Here is an 18,794-nt window from a genome sequence, read left to right as displayed (position 1 = left end):
ATGAATCATGATGTGTGTGAATGATTATTTCAAATGTACTATACGTGTGATTATGATGAAATGAGCGGCAAGGGCCGAGTACGGCGTAAGCCGGGGCGGCCGTGGGCCGAGTACGGCGTAAGCCGGGGCGGCCGTGGGCCGAGTACGGCGTAAGCCGGGGCGGCCGTGGGCCGAAAGTAACACCTAGCACATGGGATGCTATAATCAGGGCGGGGCCCGGTGGATACATGTGTTATGATATATATTCAGGGTGGGACCCAAGGGATACATGAGTTATCCTCGCGGTGAGAACCGATACCCCAGGGCTTTGGTAAGGGTCCTGGGGCGGCATGGCCGTGTTTGCTTAGTCTAATGATTGACTTGTTTATTTGTGGATTATCTGTTATGATAAACTGTATACATTGCATATGTTATGTTCTGCATGAGTTTTCTTGCTGGGCTTCGGCTCACGGGTGCTCTGTGTTGCAGGTAAGGGCAATGACTGAATCAACCAACCATGAGTACGGAGAGCGTGAAGCGGCGCGTACATGTTTGGCCTGCCCGACTGCTTTGGTTGGGGGTTTATTTGAAAATGGCTGTAATAATCTACGATTTTATGATTTATCAACTGTGAACTTATTTCAAGATGTAAATAGTTTTCAAACCTTATTTTGGGATCCCAAATGTTTAATAATAGAAGTTTTAATGAAATGACGCATTTTCAAAGATTACAGCCTTAACTTTTAATTAGTCACACTTTCGTTTCAAAACCTCGGTTAGCGGGATCTTTGCACACTGATTTGTCTTAAAACTCACTAAGTAACGGCTCTAAGGAAGTAGGGCGTTACAACTTGGTATCAGAGCGAGCCAAGGTTTATTGGTTCTGGAGATCGACCGAACATGTACGCTCGCTGTCAGTGACAAGCTCGACTCAGGGTTGGTTGGTATGATTAATTGACATGTCTGAATATATGTTTGAATGCCCTGTTTGCCTGCTTATCTATATGGAGCATGAGAAATGAGTTGACATATGCAGAAGATGCTGTTGGGCTGAGCCCTTTAGTATTGCATGTTGAGATTGATGCATGCTGAATAATACTATTATGCATGTGGATGAATATTGGCATAATGGTTTGAATATTGAGTGTATGTGGTTAATTTTCTGAATTAAATTCATAAGTTTATCCGTTTATTTGCTTGTATGAAGCATGTTGAGACCTGGATATACTTAGTGGTGATAAATCTGGTAGCTAAATGTATATCATTGTGGATTTGAGCTAGTATATGCTTGTGTGTGCATTATACCTGTGGATATTTGGACCTAGTGGTGGGTTGGTTCAGAGTATGAACCACAGAGTTCAGGAGTTGGTCGGTTTTGACGGATGAATTCGAGTTGTTGGTTCCTAGAAAGGTTTGGGGACCTGATATTGTGTTGAAAAGGGGGTTTCTAGATGTAAGTTGGATTTGAGATCTCCAGTTATCCCTGAGAGCAGCAGCAAAGGGTCACTAGTGTGTGAGTTAGCTGTGGAGTTTGTTAGTTGAGATGGGATAGAAGAACAGCGGATTCTCTGGGGAGATGGTTGAATTAGATGTTTTAACAGTAAGGTTACCGGTGATGGTTTACTGTGAAGTATGGACAGATAAGGGTACTATATGAAAGGCGTATAAGGTGTTATCCTCTAGTGTTGAGGAAGGTACGAGTTGACAAGGAATTTATCAATAGATGAGCTGAGTTAATTCCACCCTTGGTTAAGAGGACGAGAGATCCTGATTAGGGGGTTATGTTAAATGTGGAGGTAGAGAGTTTCCTGGAAGTGATACTCGGGCTGAGGTACTGGTTTATTGGGTTGGAAAGAACCTAGATGATGAATGGTTAGAAGAGATTTTAAAGACATGATTAGAACCGTGGAGACGGGCAAATGTGTAAGTCTGGTTTGGACTGTTAGGGGTAACAACCGCATAGATCAATGGGTCTGGTGAATTGGATAATTCATTTGGGAATTTATACTGGCGGATGTACCGGAATTGGATGACGACCCATTTAAGGGCATGAGATCTGGAATAACCTAAGGCATTTGGGCTGCTTTGAGGAAAGAGTTTTTGGTCTGCATGTGGATGGCGGAGAGGGCCATATTGTTTGAGGAACTGATGGTTGATGTATAGAGCATGAGTGCTAGAGTCGCAAGGGCGGTGCTTCCTTTGATGGAATTAGCAAAGATAGATTCGTGATAATCAAGTTGAAAGAACCCCGGATAGGGTTGTGGCTTTTGGATTGCCAAGAAAAAGGGGAAAAGTCTGACTGATAAGACGGTACTTTTGTTGATAGAACGCAGCGAGGTTGGATTCTCGATTGTTGAGATAGAAGGACCCCAGACAGTGCTTGGGCACCTAATTTGAGATTTGAAAGAAGCCTGATTGAAAAGGTAGATATCGAGATGGCGACAGGAACCAGGAGGTTAATTGGTATGCATATGAGGAAGAGGATGCCACCTGAGAGGAGGTCAGGTGAGGGCATGACTTCTACCTAGAATGACTCGAGATGTTGGGATGGATTTCCCATGGTGAGGGAACGGAGAACCAGAGTGCAGCGATACATTCAAAGTTCGAGGCCGAGTCCTCAAGGGTGAGTATGTATCTGACGAGCTTATGCTTTGGTCATGTAGCGAACTGGAAGGATTCGGTGTTTCGAATGCTCCGAGAGGGTGATGGACATAGAGAGGGTGCCTCTATGGTGCCATTCGAGAGGCTGAGGACAGTGATACTTATTGAGAAGGAATTAGAAACTCTGGCAGATGGATTGTTGAGGATATCATCTGGAGTACGTAAAGGAGACGGAGCTGGTCAGTGGGAAAATTACGTGGGTATGTAAAGAAAGATTTAGGGGAGACTTCAAGGTCAGACTACAGATAGGGTTGGTATAAAGAATGTTGTAAAAGACGGTCTTGGCCGACAGAAAGTCTATCGAAGCAATTAATGGAATCTGGGCGTGGTATAGCCAGTGTGTTATACTGCGGGGATTGCTAGTATCATCGGGTTAGGACGAAAAGTACAATGTTGGATACAAGATGGGACGATGTCCCCAAGAGTTGATCTACGACCTGGTTATTGCCAGTTGGAAACCAAGGATAAAGACTTTTCGTGAATTGATTAGGTTGCACGGGGCAGGGTGTAAGGAATTGGTAACAAGGATTCTGGAACGGTTCAAGCTGCAGCAGCACAGGTAAGTTCTTTAGACAGAGAATGCATGAACGGTGTGGGCAAGTTCCCTTCAAGTTCACGAGCAGTACATATGGATTACTCCCAGACAGAAATGGTGAGCAAGTGACTATGAGAAAGACGTTTGTACCCAGAAGGCGAAGTCACAGGTAAGGTTCTACGGAGTGTTAGTTTGGATGTCGTCAGGAGTTCTCAGATTACAGCTGCAAGAAGAAAGGACAGGTATGTGAAGATTTGATCTGAAGTCACAAAGAAGCTAATGAAGAACGTCCGAAGAATTGAAGGCATAACAAGACTGGTAAGCGCGTCATCTATTGCACAAGCACCTCCGGAGACAACTACATCAGAGGCGAGGGGAACAGTAAACTCGAGGTTAGACGGACTGAGTGGTATCAAATCAGAAAGAAATTCAGAAGACAAGGTGTGATTGTTTAGTATCTGCTAATGCGGGAGTATGCGTGTGATTTGGTTAAGTAAAGAGCGATTTCATAAAAGACCTGATCCATGGTAGGGTTATGGAAATGTGGGAGTGCATCACGGATTGTGCACGCCCAGGTGCAGTTGGCGCGAGGGTGGATCGAACCTTGCGGGAGGCGACAGAATGGATCATGGTTGATACACTTGGAACGTTAAGTCGACTGTTGTGTATGGCATAAGGTACTTGAGTTTTGGGTATTAGTAAGAAGGTTAACGTTGAGGCCCAGTTGTGGTGAAAAGTAACAGACTGATGATCAGTGTTTGAGTCTCGATTGGACGAGGGGAAATTTAATTGGAGGCGGAACTCCTAGCGGTAAGGCGCGTGTCAGTCGGGGAATAGCGCCATAGATTATATTGGGGTGGTCAAAGCAACGACTGAGATCGGCATGATGTTAATAGGTAAGGGTTAGCTGGTGAGTGTCACTGAGCTATGGAATCCGAAGTGTTGACTTGAGTTGAAACAGGGAAGGACCCTGTCATGGTGGTACAGTAGGATACCAGGAATGGATGAAGGATCCAATTAGATTTGGTTTATGAACGAGAATTCTGAATGGATATCATTCCACCTCCTAGGGTACGTCGTACCGGGAGGGTCGAGCGGGTGCCGGAATATAGCGTTTTCCTTTGGACCCTGAGGGGTTAGGTGATGTGGTAGTGTATCATGGGAATAGACCACTTTAGACCTTGAGTAAATTGTTTGGACATGAAAAGTTTTAACTCAGTTAAGGGAGTTAATGTTGTTGGGTCAAGTGAACTGGGTTCGAGATAGAACGTCGATGATACGGAATTGAGAGCCTATAGTATTTTAAATGGTTGGAATGGATTTAGAGGACAAAAAGAACAGAGTGGGAACCTGGAATTGTCAGTTGATTGCAAGTGAATTGGCAGTCTGAAAGTTATTAAAGATCTTAAAGAATTAAGCGCTGAGTAGGCGAATACTTGAGGTATTAAGCGAAGTGTAATCCCTGACGAGTTAGTCGCGGTGGCAGTTGTTGGTGTCTTGTTAATGTAACGCATAATGAATACTATGGGTTGGCTTTGGTTTAGAGAGAATGCCAGAGAGGTTGTTGGAATCCTTAAGGCAGGAGTGTCTGCATATTCGAAAGAATAAAGAGCAGGTAAATTGTTAAATGTTGAGGAAATAAAGTTCCGGAAGGAAATATTTGTAGCTCTACGTAATAGCAGACGAGGATCTGTAAGGTGTTCAGAGAAAGAAGGGAGAGTTCTGACTCTTATTTCAACATGAAATTCAGAAGTTGTACTAAGGGTTAGGCCAGCGGGGCCTATAAGCTGATCCCACCTAGTAGAGGTGATGAATTGGTCAATGAATTGGCTATCGAGAAGACAATGAATTAGTAATTGTAATCTAGGCAGACCCTGAAGTTTCAGAAGGGTTGCGGGGTAAGCAAGAAGCTATCGGGAGCATGGCTATTAGACAAAATCTTGAGGGGCAAGATTGTTACTCCTGTAAGAGTGTTGTTGAAAAGTAAAGTAAAGGCGGTGGACCTTGGAAGTTATGGTCAAAACTGCGGGTTTATTGACTGGTGTGTTTGGATAAATTTCGAGGACGAAATTTTTATGAGGAGGGGATAGTTGTAACGACCCAAATTCGCTAATAAGGCTTAAGGGCCTTGATTAGTGTGCCAGGAGGGCAGGCTGGGATTTATGTGTGATTTTATGAATTAAATGCATGATTATGATTTAAAGCATGTTATTTGGCTATTTGTTTAAACTGAGATGCATGGCTATGTTTACTAGTATGCATATAGGCCCGGATCGTGTTAGAAGGGCATAATTGTAATTCTGGCCATGATGGGCATAACTGTATTGATATGTGATAATTGTATTCTGTGAATTGTACCGCGTGTGTGTGGTTTTATTATTGTGATGCACGTGCCGAGACGGTCCTAGAGAGCTAGTTAACTTAGATGTCACAACGGGATTTTGTACCCGGCTCGGGAGGAGCCTAGGGGTATCTCGGGAATTTTATGGCTAAGTTGAGATTTAGCGGGTAATGGTTATTGGGGATTTAGTAACCTGGGTAACCATTAGTTACTGCTGTGGGTAACAAGTTTTAAGGTAAAAAGTGGTAGAAATGAAATAGAAATGAAAAGACTTAAGTGTCCTTTGAGGTTTAGCTAAGGAGGATTAGTAGGAAAGGGTAAAATGGTCATTTGGCAAGGGTTATAGGCAATTCTCAGCTGGGTTTTTAGTGGGTCACGGTTTGGGCATTTGGGATATATGATGGCTTTGCTAAAATGAAGAGGAGGAGAGTTAGGGCAAGGAAGAGAAGAAGAAGAAGAGGAAAATGGGCTGAAGTGGGAGCTTAGGAGGTGAATCAAGGGAGCTTGTTGGGTGGATTCTCCACTTGAGGTATGGATTTTATGAGCATTTAAGTTTGATTTATGTTTTGAATTGTGAAATCTAGAGCTTGAGTTAGTGTGTTTGAGTTTTTGGTTTGAGATGCTGAAATTAGGAATCAAGGGGTGGATTCTTGAGTGTGTTGATGTTTTGATCTTGTATCTAGTGCCTATAGGTTGTTAAGTTGTTCATATGAAGCTTGGAATTGGTTTTAGGGGTTTGGGTATTGGTTTTGTATGATTTGGGATGGTTTAAGCTCGGAGAAAACGCAGGAGAAAACCCAGAATTCTGGGTCTGCGAAGGCGTGCCGCGACACAGGTTTTTCGTGCCGCGGCAAGGGAGCCTCTGTCTGATGGGTGCCGCGGCACAAGGTTGTGGTGCCGCGGCACAAGGCAAATTTCAGGGCATCATTTTTAGGCAATTTTAGGCCTTTGCTCCGGGGGTTCGGGGGATGTCTCCGGGGTGTTGTTTTAAGGTTTTAGAGGCCCCGGGAGTGTGGGATTGGTCCCGGGAAGTGGTTTTGGGTTGATTAGTAATGAGGGATGTTTCTTGTGTGTTGTGACTAGGTCCTTTGTGAGGCTCGTGCTGGAGGACCGTGCTCGCAGCTTTAGTGCATCAGGAGGCTCGGAATACAGGTAAGAAAACTATAACACCCGAGGTTAGGGCATGGCCCCAGATTGTATTATGTGCAAATGTTTAACCTTAAATGAATCATGATGTGTGTGAATGATTATTTCAAATGTACTATACGTGTGATTATGATGAAATGAGCGGCAAGGGCCGAGTACGGCGTAAGCCGGGGCGGCCGTGGGCCGAGTACGGCGTAAGCCGGGGCGGCCGTGGGCCGAGTACGGCGTAAGCCGGGGCGGCCGTGGGCCGAAAGTAACACCTAGCACATGGGATGCTATAATCAGGGCGGGGCCCGGTGGATACATGTGTTATGATATATATTCAGGGTGGGACCCAAGGGATACATGAGTTATCCTCGCGGTGAGAACCGATACCCCAGGGCTTTGGTAAGGGTCCTGGGGCGGCATGGCCGTGTTTGCTTAGTCTAATGATTGACTTGTTTATTTGTGGATTATCTGTTATGATAAACTGTATACATTGCATATGTTATGTTCTGCATGAGTTTTCTTGCTGGGCTTCGGCTCACGGGTGCTCTGTGTTGCAGGTAAGGGCAATGACTGAATCAACCAACCATGAGTACGGAGAGCGTGAAGCGGCGCGTACATGTTTGGCCTGCCCGACTGCTTTGGTTGGGGGTTTATTTGAAAATGGCTGTAATAATCTACGATTTTATGATTTATCAACTGTGAACTTATTTCAAGATGTAAATAGTTTTCAAACCTTATTTTGGGATCCCAAATGTTTAATAATAGAAGTTTTAATGAAATGACGCATTTTCAAAGATTACAGCCTTAACTTTTAATTAGTCACACTTTCGTTTCAAAACCTCGGTTAGCGGGATCTTTGCACACTGATTTGTCTTAAAACTCACTAAGTAACGGCTCTAAGGAAGTAGGGCGTTACACACCATGAGCTCGTGCAATTGATGCTATGCCTTATATGTAACGCCCTACTACCTTAGAGCCGTTACTAAGTGAGTTTTAAGACAAAACAGTGTGCGATGATCTCGCTAACCGATGTTTTGAAACGAAAGTGTGACTAATTAAAATTTAAGGCTGTAACCTTTGAAAATGCGTTGTTTCAATAAAAACTTATAGTAATAGACATTTGGGATCCCAAAATAAGGTTTGAAAACTATTTACATCTTGAAATAAGTTTACAGTTGATCAGTACTAAAATCATAGATTATTACAGCCATTTTCGGGTAAACCCCCAACCAAAGCAGTCGGGCAGGCCAAACATGTACGCGTCGCTTCACGCTCTCCGTACTCATGGTTGGTTGACTCAGTCTTTGCCCTTACCTGCAACACGGTGCACCCGTGAGCCGAAGCCCAGCAAGAAAACTCATGCAGAACATAACATACGCAAATATACAGTTAATCATATTAGATAGTCCACAGATAAACAAGTCAACCATTAGACTAAGCGAACACGGCCATGCTGCCCCAGAAGCCTTACCGAAGCCTGGGGTATCGGTTCTCACCGTAAGAATAACACATGTATCCACCGGGCCCTGCCCTGACTATAGCATCCCATGTGCTAAGTGTTACTTCCGGCCCCGCTGCCGCACCCGGCCTACGCCGCTCTCGGCCCTTGCCGTTCATTTTATTATAATCACACATATAGTATAACACAACAACATTCAAACGAATATTAATTCATTTAAGTCTGCATCCTAACATGTGATGCAATATAGGGCCGTGCCCTGCAATCATCTCATCATGCAACATGCAACATAGGGCCGCGCCCCGCAATCGTACTATGGGCCCATGCCCTATCCTATGGGTGTTATAGTTTTCTTACCTTTAGCTTTCAAATGAGTTAGTTACGGGCGATACTCCTTGAGCGCGATCCGATCCTCGAGCCCTAGCTTAACACCTAGTCACAACCATGAAGAAAGACACCATTAACAACCTTAAATGAGCTTCCAGGCCAAGTTCTAGTACTCGGAACGTTGAACTTCACCAAATATGGTAAAAGACTCAACCCCGAGCACCCTAGGTTAAATTCCCAAGCCTAAAATCTCAAAATCCCAAAATCCCTTAAGCGCCGCGGCATAGGCCACCCATGCCGCGGCATGGCCCCCAAACAAAACCCCCAAAGGCTCAAAAATAGGTAAGGGCCGCGGCATTGCTTGGGCCATGCCGCGGCCCGCCCTTCTTCTTCAGCAAGCAACTTCTTCGAAGGGTCGCGGCTCACCAAGAACCATGCCGCGACCCGACCCTTCGAACCCAGAAAAAACCACCATTTTACTCTCTAAACCTCACCTTAAACCATCTCAAACACATATCTCAACCCCAAAACTCAATTCCAAACTTCATATGAACAATCTAACAACCTATAGACACTAGAATCAAGATCAAAACATCAACACACCCAAGATCCACACCTTTGATCTTAAATTTCAGCAACCCAAACCAAAACCTTGAAAAGCTTAACTCAAGCATTAAATTCCTCAAATCAACACAGAAACCAAACTTAAGTGTGTATAAAAATCCATACCTTAAGTGAAGAATCCACCCAACAAGCTTCCTTGAACTCCTCCTAAGCTCCCACTTCAGCCCTTCTACCCTTCTTCTTCTTTTCTTTTTGCTTGCCCTAGCTCTTCTTTCTCCTTCTCTTTCTTCTCTTCTATTTCTATCAAAGCCTCAAGTGACCCCAAATGCCCAAACCGTACCCCCCTAAATCCCAGCTGAAAGTTTCATAATTCCCTTGCCAAAAGACCAATTTACCCCTTCCTAATAATCCTTCCTAACTAAACCTTCAAGGGCACTTAAGTCTTTACACTTCTATTTCAATTATATCACTTTCTATCTTAAAACTTGTTACCCTCAGCAGTTACAAACGGTTACCCAGGTTACTCAATTACCAATAACTAACCACTCATTTTCAACTCAACTTATAAGATTCCCGAAGTACCCCTAGGCTCCTCCCGAGCCGGGTACAACTTCCAGTTATGACTTTTAGACTGAATGGCTCACTAGGACCGTCTCGATGCGCGCATCCTGATAATAACATCACACACACATGGCACGATTCACATAGTACAGTTATCACAGTTATGCCCTAACATGGCCAGATTACAATCATGCTCATTCTAAGACAATCAGGTCTACATGCATACTAATTCACATGGTCATGCATCTCAAATAATCAAATAATCACATAACGTGCAATAAATCGTAATCATGCATTTAACTAATAAAATCACACATAAATCCCGACATGCCCTCCTGGCACACCAATCAAGGCCCTTAAACCTTAGTAGTGATTTTGGGTCGTTACATTATATATCTTATAAGTTCATGCTTATCTCTTTATACACCCCAGCTCGTGCCATCACCTTGGGGACCATGTTTTCTTTGTGGAGAATACACGAATTCATTGGCCCTTTTTTCGTGCCTTTACTTTCCAGTTGTACACGAGCTGAATAAAAGACTCGTGCTGAAATTAGGATGCACAGCGAGCTTGAAGAAGAGATTGGAGGACGCTAAAGGAATGTAGCCTGAACAGCTCTCACAAGTATGTTGGGCATACAAAATTTCTCACCGCACATCCACCGGCCATACCTCGCTCTCACTGACATATGGAAGTGAATCTATGCTCCTAGTTGAGGCCCAAGTGACATCCCACAAGTAGACGAATTACAATTAAGAACAAAACTACGATCTACTTCAAGCATCTTTAAACCTGATTGAAGAACGCCGAGAAGCATCGCAATTCCAGCTAGCACAATACCAGCTGAAAGTAACTCAATATTTCAATTCGGAAGTTAGAGAAAGAGAGCTCGAGTTAGGGAATTTGGTATTAAGAAGGGTATTCTTGGAAAACAAAGATTCTAAAGAGGGTGTACTAGGACTGAACTGGGAAGGACCCTTTCAGATCATGGAAGTCTCACGAGAATGGGCGTATAAATTAGCTCAACTAAATGGAGAAGGAGTTTAGCGAACTTGGAACACAATACATTTGAAGATATATTATTAATGATTATTTAGTGCAACTTTAGTTTTTTTCTATGCGACCAATTGTAAGGCATACTTATAAAAGCCATTTATTTTAAGTCTTTTTTATAATTAAATGAATTTAAATGTTGTTGTGTAATTTAAAAGCAATACCAAATTTTTCTTAAAATTTTGTGTTATAACCCTTTAAAAGCGACGTAGAATTTTGATAAACTCTGATCACTTGGGGGGAAGATCCATGACTATAGTCTTTAATATTTTAAGTCTTTGAAAAAAAAAATTGTAACTTAGAATTTGGAAATGAATAATTTCGTAGCTTAAAAAAGCCCGAGTTTTTTCAATAATTCCAAATATAACAAAGTTGACAAGGAAAATCAAAGTAATAAAAACATTGACTTAACTAGGTACAAGGCCTGAATAATAATAGATAATCTACTGAGCTAATAAAATTCTGGATCTAACTAGGTACGCGACCTAGAATTTAACTGGTCAGCTATCAATTAAGCATAAGGTTCTAAAAATACCTCGATCTAAAATAATTCCAATAACTACACATGTGTATAAAATATAAAAACACAATATGGTGGAATGGAATTGAATAAAGGTACCAGAATAGTAAATTTAGAAAGACGACATTAACTGCAAACAAAGGAAAAATTGGCAAATAGTCTAAGCTTTTAAGGCTTGATTACAATGGGCCTTAAAAATCCCCGGAGTAAAAAAAAAAGGCAACTATAAATATAAGAGAGGCTCCTCTTCAACCCTAGGTCCCATCTCGACCTTGAGAAGACACATTGACCTCCCCGTCGTCACCTGCAACTCTAAATGTCTCCATAGTCTCTGTGGGTTCCTTGGTCAAACGGTCCTGGAACTTGGCATGATCACGAGCCCACAACTCTACCTCCAGGAAGGATAAATCGGTGTCCTTGTTGAAACACCAGACCTGATAAAACATGTCTTATGTGGTCGAATGCAGCTTGGCCTGGTGGTTTTCAACCTGGCCTTGAAGTTAATCCTAAGCTTTGATCACCTCGAGAGCCTGCTCCTTGGCGCTTTTCTTGTTGGAACAAGTTGTATCAAGTTCTGCGTGGAGCTTGGAGTACTCCTCTCTGAGCTTGGAGTTCTTCTCCTCGAGTTAGTGATACTTCCCCTTGAGATCAACCTTCTCCTTCTCGAGCTTAACATTCCTCTTCGGGACATGGTCTAGCTCAGCTTCTATCTTGACTCCTGCTCAAAGATGGTCCAAGAACACCTATCAAAGGAAATGAAATCGACGGTTAAACAAAGTATAGAATATAAAGAAAAAAATTGTGTAGAGATGGAAGTTTACAATCAAATGCATCGCCATTGTTGAGTGTGTCACGTCCTGGGGTGCTGAGGTCTCTATCTTGTCCAACCTGCACCTGCTCAGCTTGTTGATGTTTCCCACCACATCATTGGTCAGGGCCTGGACTAGACCTCGATGGCGAGTAGTGAACTTACCCACCTCCACATGCGGTGCTGGGATAGAGATCGATGGGATAGCAGGAGGATTAGCTAGTGACGCTGGAGGAGGAGCATCTTTGATCGAGATCACGGTGTTTTTCTGGGCTTCAAGCTAGGAAGAGGGCAGCTCATTGCCCTTAGTTTGGATCCCGATAGATGAACCTCCAGCCCTAGAGATGTTCTTCTTCACAATTTTGGCCTTTTTGACAGCAGGGCCAAAACTAATGGCAGCAGTTAGATCGCTCGTGTCTTCCTCTGCAAATAACCAAGAAAGGGTGAGAGAGGCATTATGAAACTTGAAACAACAAGTAAAGAACAAGGCCCTAACCTCTAAGCTAGTGGAGGATTCTATGATAATTGGATCTTGAATGAGGAATGGGCTGACTAACTAGGGACTGGTTAGGTCGAGGATTATCGGGTTTAGAGGAGACTCGGGAGGAATGATCGCTAGTACGTTTTCAAACTCAAGTCCATCCTTTAAGCTCGGGTCGTACTCTGTGTGCGTTGAGACAGGAAAAAGTGTCCCGGGGGACAGTACGATACATGGACAAATATAGGTGTCATATTATTGGAAAATGACACTCACAATATTTAAAGTGTTATCTACAATGATAGTCCTAGAGGGGAGGTTTTGGTCGTATCAAGGAACTAAAAGTTCGACACATTGCTATATGGTAACATTTTTGTCTAGATCCTCATGATATCTGGTCACGATCTTCCTTGGATCAGTTAAACCTAGCATGAAGTAGGCAGTAGCTCGGTAAATGTCAGGACCATGGTTACCTTGGCCAGAAGTTCTAACTACTACCCCCGAATGAGCTCGAGTTGGGTCGTCACTCGAGCGCTCTGAGAAGGATGCTTGCACACTAATGGTGCAACCTCTTCTTCCTCCTATACCTCCTCTACAATAGCAAGGGTCCTCTTCTTAAAAGGACATTGAGGTCAGAAAGTAAGGGATTGACCCTCTCTGATCAACTTGCAGGCCAACATATTGGTGTCTATCATTATAGCCCGTCAATACTTCTCTTCAACTGGAAGGGGGGCGAGCTCGGTGTATTGGTACTTCCAAACCTCAAAAGCAACGAACCTCTTATAAATAGTTTCTTATACTATTAACTCAATCAGAATAGAGAAATTTGTAAAGCAGTCAAATATATATATAATATCTTAAGCATAGAATACTTACGAGGTTGGTTGAAATACCGATATTCGCAGGTCGTGAACCCATTCAACATAAAGAATACATCATTGAATTAGTTTGGATGATTCAGGAGATCAATGAATGGGGTGGTCTTGGGGAATCGAGTGAAATAGTAGAAATCATCACCTCTGGTCTTGGTGTTGAGGTTGGCCTTGAGGCAGAAAAATTAAAGGATGTCCTTAGGCGTAGGATCTTCACAATTGCTCTTATGGAATAGATACTTTAACCCAGAGAGGAGGTGGTACGTGTTTGGAAGGAGCTAGAAGGGGCGAGCTTCACATAGTTCACGAAGTCTGAGAAATACGTGTTCAATGGCAAGAAGGCCCCTACCTTCAAGTGTTCGTCACTCCGGCCCCAAAATTGTCCTCCAAACTAGTGTAGCTCCGCTCTCCTTCGTAGGCCAGGTGAGCATAAAAATTTGAGCTCTTCTGAATGTTGTGGCTCTTCATTATGGCATTCACTTGAGGCATCGAAGTTATCCAGGACATGATCCGCTCTATTTCATAGAAGCTATCATTAGTAACCTCGACCTCCTTTTCCACCACTTGCCCGAAGTGGGGAATCAGGGTCTCATTAGCTTTCGGTCCTTGAGAAGAAGAACCAGATACTGTCTTTGTAACGACCCAAAATCACTACTAAGGCTTAAGGGCCTTGATTAGCATGCTGGGAGGGCATAATTGGTATATGTGTGATTTAATGATTAAATGCATGATTATATGATATGCATGATTAAATGATTATATGGATATGTGAAATGCATGTTTATGAGTATTAGATATGCATGTGGGCTCTGTTTAGCTTATAAGGGAATATTTGTAATTTTAGCCCCTTGAGGGCATAATTGTGATTACATGAGATAAATTGTGGATACCACATTATTATGTGGTTATATTTGCAGTATATGGCTTGAGACGGTCCTAGTGAGCGGTGTTATCCAAAAAAAACAAGCATGGATGACATGGAAAACATTTAGTACACGTGGCTAACATCTGGCAGAATTCGTGCTCAACTATCGACCAGGAATACATCTAGTGTCACGATGTTCGATCTCTTCATACGACCAGCCTGTTCGTACGAATGATATACGCGGAAAAGATCTTATGCAGTTATGATAGTATCCGAAATTATCTCCCATGATTTCCTGAGTATCCGATTATTTAGGAAATAATATCTGTAACAAATTAAGGTAAATCCTCCTTGAGCCTATAAATAGAGAAGGAGGGCTCAAGGGAAAGGGATCTTCTTCTTCTTCTTCTTGCTTTCGGATCATTGGAGATTAGAGTTATCCTATTTGATATATTGTATTTATCTTCAGAGGTTGTTGAAACTCATTGAACCCTAGTTCTTTGATCACTCCTTTGAATCCTATATCAATAACAATTCAAGTGGACATAGGTTATTACCAGATTCTGGGGCCGAACCACTATAAACCCTTGTGTCCTTTATCATTTAGCCATCACATTCTTTCCAACGTTTTTTTCCACATCAAGAAAATTTGACTCCGTGTCAGTTGGCCAAAATCAGAATCAACATTTTGGTGCTTTCATTGAGAGCTTGATACATTATCGTTGAAAGATCAATGGCCAAAACTACCAGGAAAACTGGACAGGCGGCCAGCGCTGCACCATCTAACCCGCCTCCTCCTCCTCCGAACGTGGCTGAAGATGAGCCACATTTGGAATTTGATGAGGAAGAAATGGACGACGCGACGCTGAAGAATACCCTAGGGGCGTTGCACGAGGAACTGGCCAATCTGAGGGCCGGCCAGGAAAGTGCTGCTGAAATCATGGCGCGGCAGCAACAAGAAATTGAACAGCAGCGCTTGGAGCTGAGTGAAAGGCAGGCGGAGATGGACCGTCACCAGAGGGAGGCCATGGCAGCCCTCGAGGCAGCCTTACAATTTACTAGGAATCAGGCTGCACCTGCCTCGCAGCGTAATCAACCCGCGAATGGGCCACCCCACAGGAGTCCCAATCCTAGCCCGCCTATCCAACCCTCGAGCCCATAAAGGCCTGAGCAACCACCGGCGCCTCAGGACGATGTCCCGCCAGGAGACCCTGAAGCACAGCCTCCATCCCAAACTGGTCGCGGCAATCCCCCACAGCAGAGGCAGAATAGGGCTGGGCAGCAACCTCGCAGTCCTAGACGCCATAGAGGAGACGAGCCTAATCTTCCGAGCAGAGGACAGCATCCTCCTGGCAACAGGAGGAACTCAGAGTTAGGCTTTACGGTCCGAGGCCCCCCACGGCATGATAATGCACGGGGACCTAACGACCAACGCAGACCACCCTCTAATGCTCGGGAGATTCCAGCCCGTGAAGGCAATCGAGGGAACAGTCGATCCCACCATAGTCAATCAAGATTCAGAGATGGCCATGGTTATAATGAGGCCGACTCAGGCAGAGGGAATGTCGGTCGGAGGAATGAAGAAAGAGGTGGAGGCAAAGGCCAGCCACCTCAGGATGACCAACCCGACGGACGGGACGCTAGGGGGCAGCCCAGACAAAATAATGTCTTCAACCGACTCAGAGCTAGTGAGCAGCGGAGGAGAGACGAGGACTTAAGAGATGTACTCAATGATCGCTGCGAGCGGCACGGCGAGTACGTCCCCCCAGAACCAGAGGCCACGGCGATTCCTGGCACTGTGCAAGCCTAGATAGATGCCCTCAACCAGGTAGTGCAGCAGCTGGTCGAGGGAAGAACATCTTACATCGACCACGATAGGAGGAAAGGCACTCCTTTTGTCCAGAGGATAGCTATGGCAGAAACTCCTAGCAAGTTTAAAATGCCTACACTTCCAAACTTTGATGGGTATGGTGACCCGGTATCTCACGTCAACAAGTTTGAGATACAAATGGACATTCAGAAAGTGTCCGAGGCTGCTCGATGCAGGATCTTCCCTGCAACACTTTCTGATGCCGCACAGGAGTGGTTTTTTAAATTCCCTCCTGCAAGTATAGTTTCCTGTGAAATGTTCGTAAAGGAGTATTACGGACATTTCTACGCGGGTCGTGTGCACCCGACTGAGGCAAACCAGCTGGTTGAAATACGCCAGCAAGATGGAGAACCACTGAAGGACTACGTCCAGCGCTTTATACGAGCAGCTGTTGGAGCAAAAATAGTGGGAGATGAAGGCAAAATGATGGCCATAACCGCAGGGGTTAAGCGTCGTACGCCTCTCTGGGAAAGCCTCCGAAAACATGGGGTTAGAACTACCCAGGAATTCTTGGATCGAGTTGATCGCTATATCAAGCTCGAAGATGCCATAGCCAAAGAAGGAAAGTGTAACGACCCAAATTCGCTAATAAGGCTTAAGGGCCATGATTAGCGTGCCAGGAGGGCACGATGGGATTCATGTGTGATTTTATGAGTTAAATGCGTGGTTATGATTTAAAGCATGTTATTTGACTATTTATTTATCTGAGATGCATGACTATGTGTATTAGTATGCATGTAGGCCCTGATTGTGTTTGAAGGGCATAATTGTAATTTTAGCCCGCTGAGGGCATATATGAGATAATTGTATTCTGTGAATTGTACCACGTGAGTGTGGTGTTATTGTTGTGATGCACGTGCCGAGACGGTCCTAGAGAGGAAATTTAACTTAAGAGTCACAATGGGAATTCTATAGCCGGCTCGGGAGGAGCCTAGGGGTACCTCGGGAATTTTATGGCTAAGTTGAGATTTAGCGGGTAATGGTTATTGGTGATTGAGTAACCTGGGTAACCGTTTGTAACTGCTGTGGGTAACAAGTTTTAAGATAGAAAGTGGTAGAATTGAAATGAAAGTGTAAAGACGTAAGTGCCCTTGAAGGTTTAGCTAAGAAGGATTAGTAGGAAAGGGTAATTTGGTCTTTTGGCAAGGGGATTATGAAATTCTCAGCTGGGATATAGGGGGTACGGTTTGAGCATTTGGGTTCACTTGAGGCTTTTATAGAAATTGAAGAGAAGAAAGAGAAGGAGAAAGAAGAGCTAGGGCAAGCAAAAAGAAAAGAAGAAGAAGAGAAGGAGAAGTGGGAGTCTAGGAGGAAATCAAGGAAGCTTTGTGTGGATTCTCCACTTGAGGTATGGATTTTATACACACTTAAGTTTGTTTTCTGTGATTGATTTGAGGAATTTAAAGCTTGAGTTAAGTTTTTAAAGTTTTAGTTTGAAGTTGCTGAAATTTGAAATCTAAGGGTGGATTGATGGGTATGTTTGTGTTTTGAGCATGAATCTAGAGTTTATGGGTTGTTAGATGGTTTATTTGATGTTTTAATTTGATTTTGGGGCTTGGGTACCTGCTTGGGATGATTTGGAGTGGTGTTAGCTCGGGGAAAACGCAGGGAAAAACCCAGAAATCTGGGTTTCGCGTAGGAGCGCCGCGGCCCTGTTCTTGGGCGCCGCGGCGCGAGGCTATTTCTGGGCAGGGGGAGGCTTCTGACTTTCTGGGCGCCGCGGCCCTCTTAGGTAGAGCCGCGGCGCTAGGCCATTTTCAGAACTTGAAAGTTTACATTTTTGAGCTTTTGCTCCGGGGGTTCGGGGGATGTTTCCGATGATTTGTTTTAGGAATTTGGGAGTCCCGAGAGTGTGGGATTGGTCCTGAGAAGCGGTTTTTGATTTGATTAGTGTTGAGGGATATTTCTTGTGTGTTGTGACTAGGTTATTGGATAGGCTCGTGCTAGAGGACCGTGCTCGCGGCTTTAGTGCATCAGGAGGCTCGGAATACAGGTAAGAAAACTATAACACCCGTAGGATGGGGCATGGGCCCATAGTGTGATTGCGGAGCACGGCCCTATATTGCATGTTGCATGATGAGATGATTGCAGGGCACGGCCCTATATTGCATTTCATGTTAGGGTGCAGATTTAAATGAATTGATATTTGTTTGAATGTTGTTTGATTTATGCTATACATGATTATAGTGAATTGAACGGCTATGGCCGAGGGCGGCAAGGCCGAGAACGGCAGCGGGGCCGGAAGTAACACCTAGCACATGGGATGCTATGGTCAGGGTAGGACCCAGGGGATACGGGTGGTATCCCTACGGTGAAGACCGAGACCCCAAGCTTTAGTAAGGCTTCGGGGGCGTCATGGTCGTATTTATTTAGTCTAATGGTTGACTTGTTTATATGTGGATTATCTGTTATGATAAACTGTATAAATTGCATATGTTATGCTCTGCATGAGTTTTCTTGCTGGGCTTCGGCTCACGGGTGCTCCGTGTTGCAGGTAAGGGCAATGGCTGAGTCAACCAACCATGAGTACGGAGAGCGTGAAGCGACGCGTACATGTTTGGCCTGTCCGACTGCTTTGGTTGGGGGTTTATTTGAAAAAGGCTGTAATAATCTATGATTTTATAACTGATCAACTGTAAACCTATTTCAAGATGTAAATAGTTTTCAAATCTTACTTTGGGATCCCAATTTTTTAATGCTAGAAGTTTTTATTAAGTCAACGCATTTTCAAAGATTACAGCCTTAACTTTTATTAGTCACACTTTTG

Source organism: Humulus lupulus, chromosome 3, assembly GCF_963169125.1.
Source record: "Humulus lupulus chromosome 3, drHumLupu1.1, whole genome shotgun sequence".
Lineage (NCBI taxonomy): Eukaryota > Viridiplantae > Streptophyta > Magnoliopsida > Rosales > Cannabaceae > Humulus > Humulus lupulus.
The sequence above is the reverse complement of the archived record's forward strand: the minus strand, read 5'-3'. Positions refer to the sequence as shown.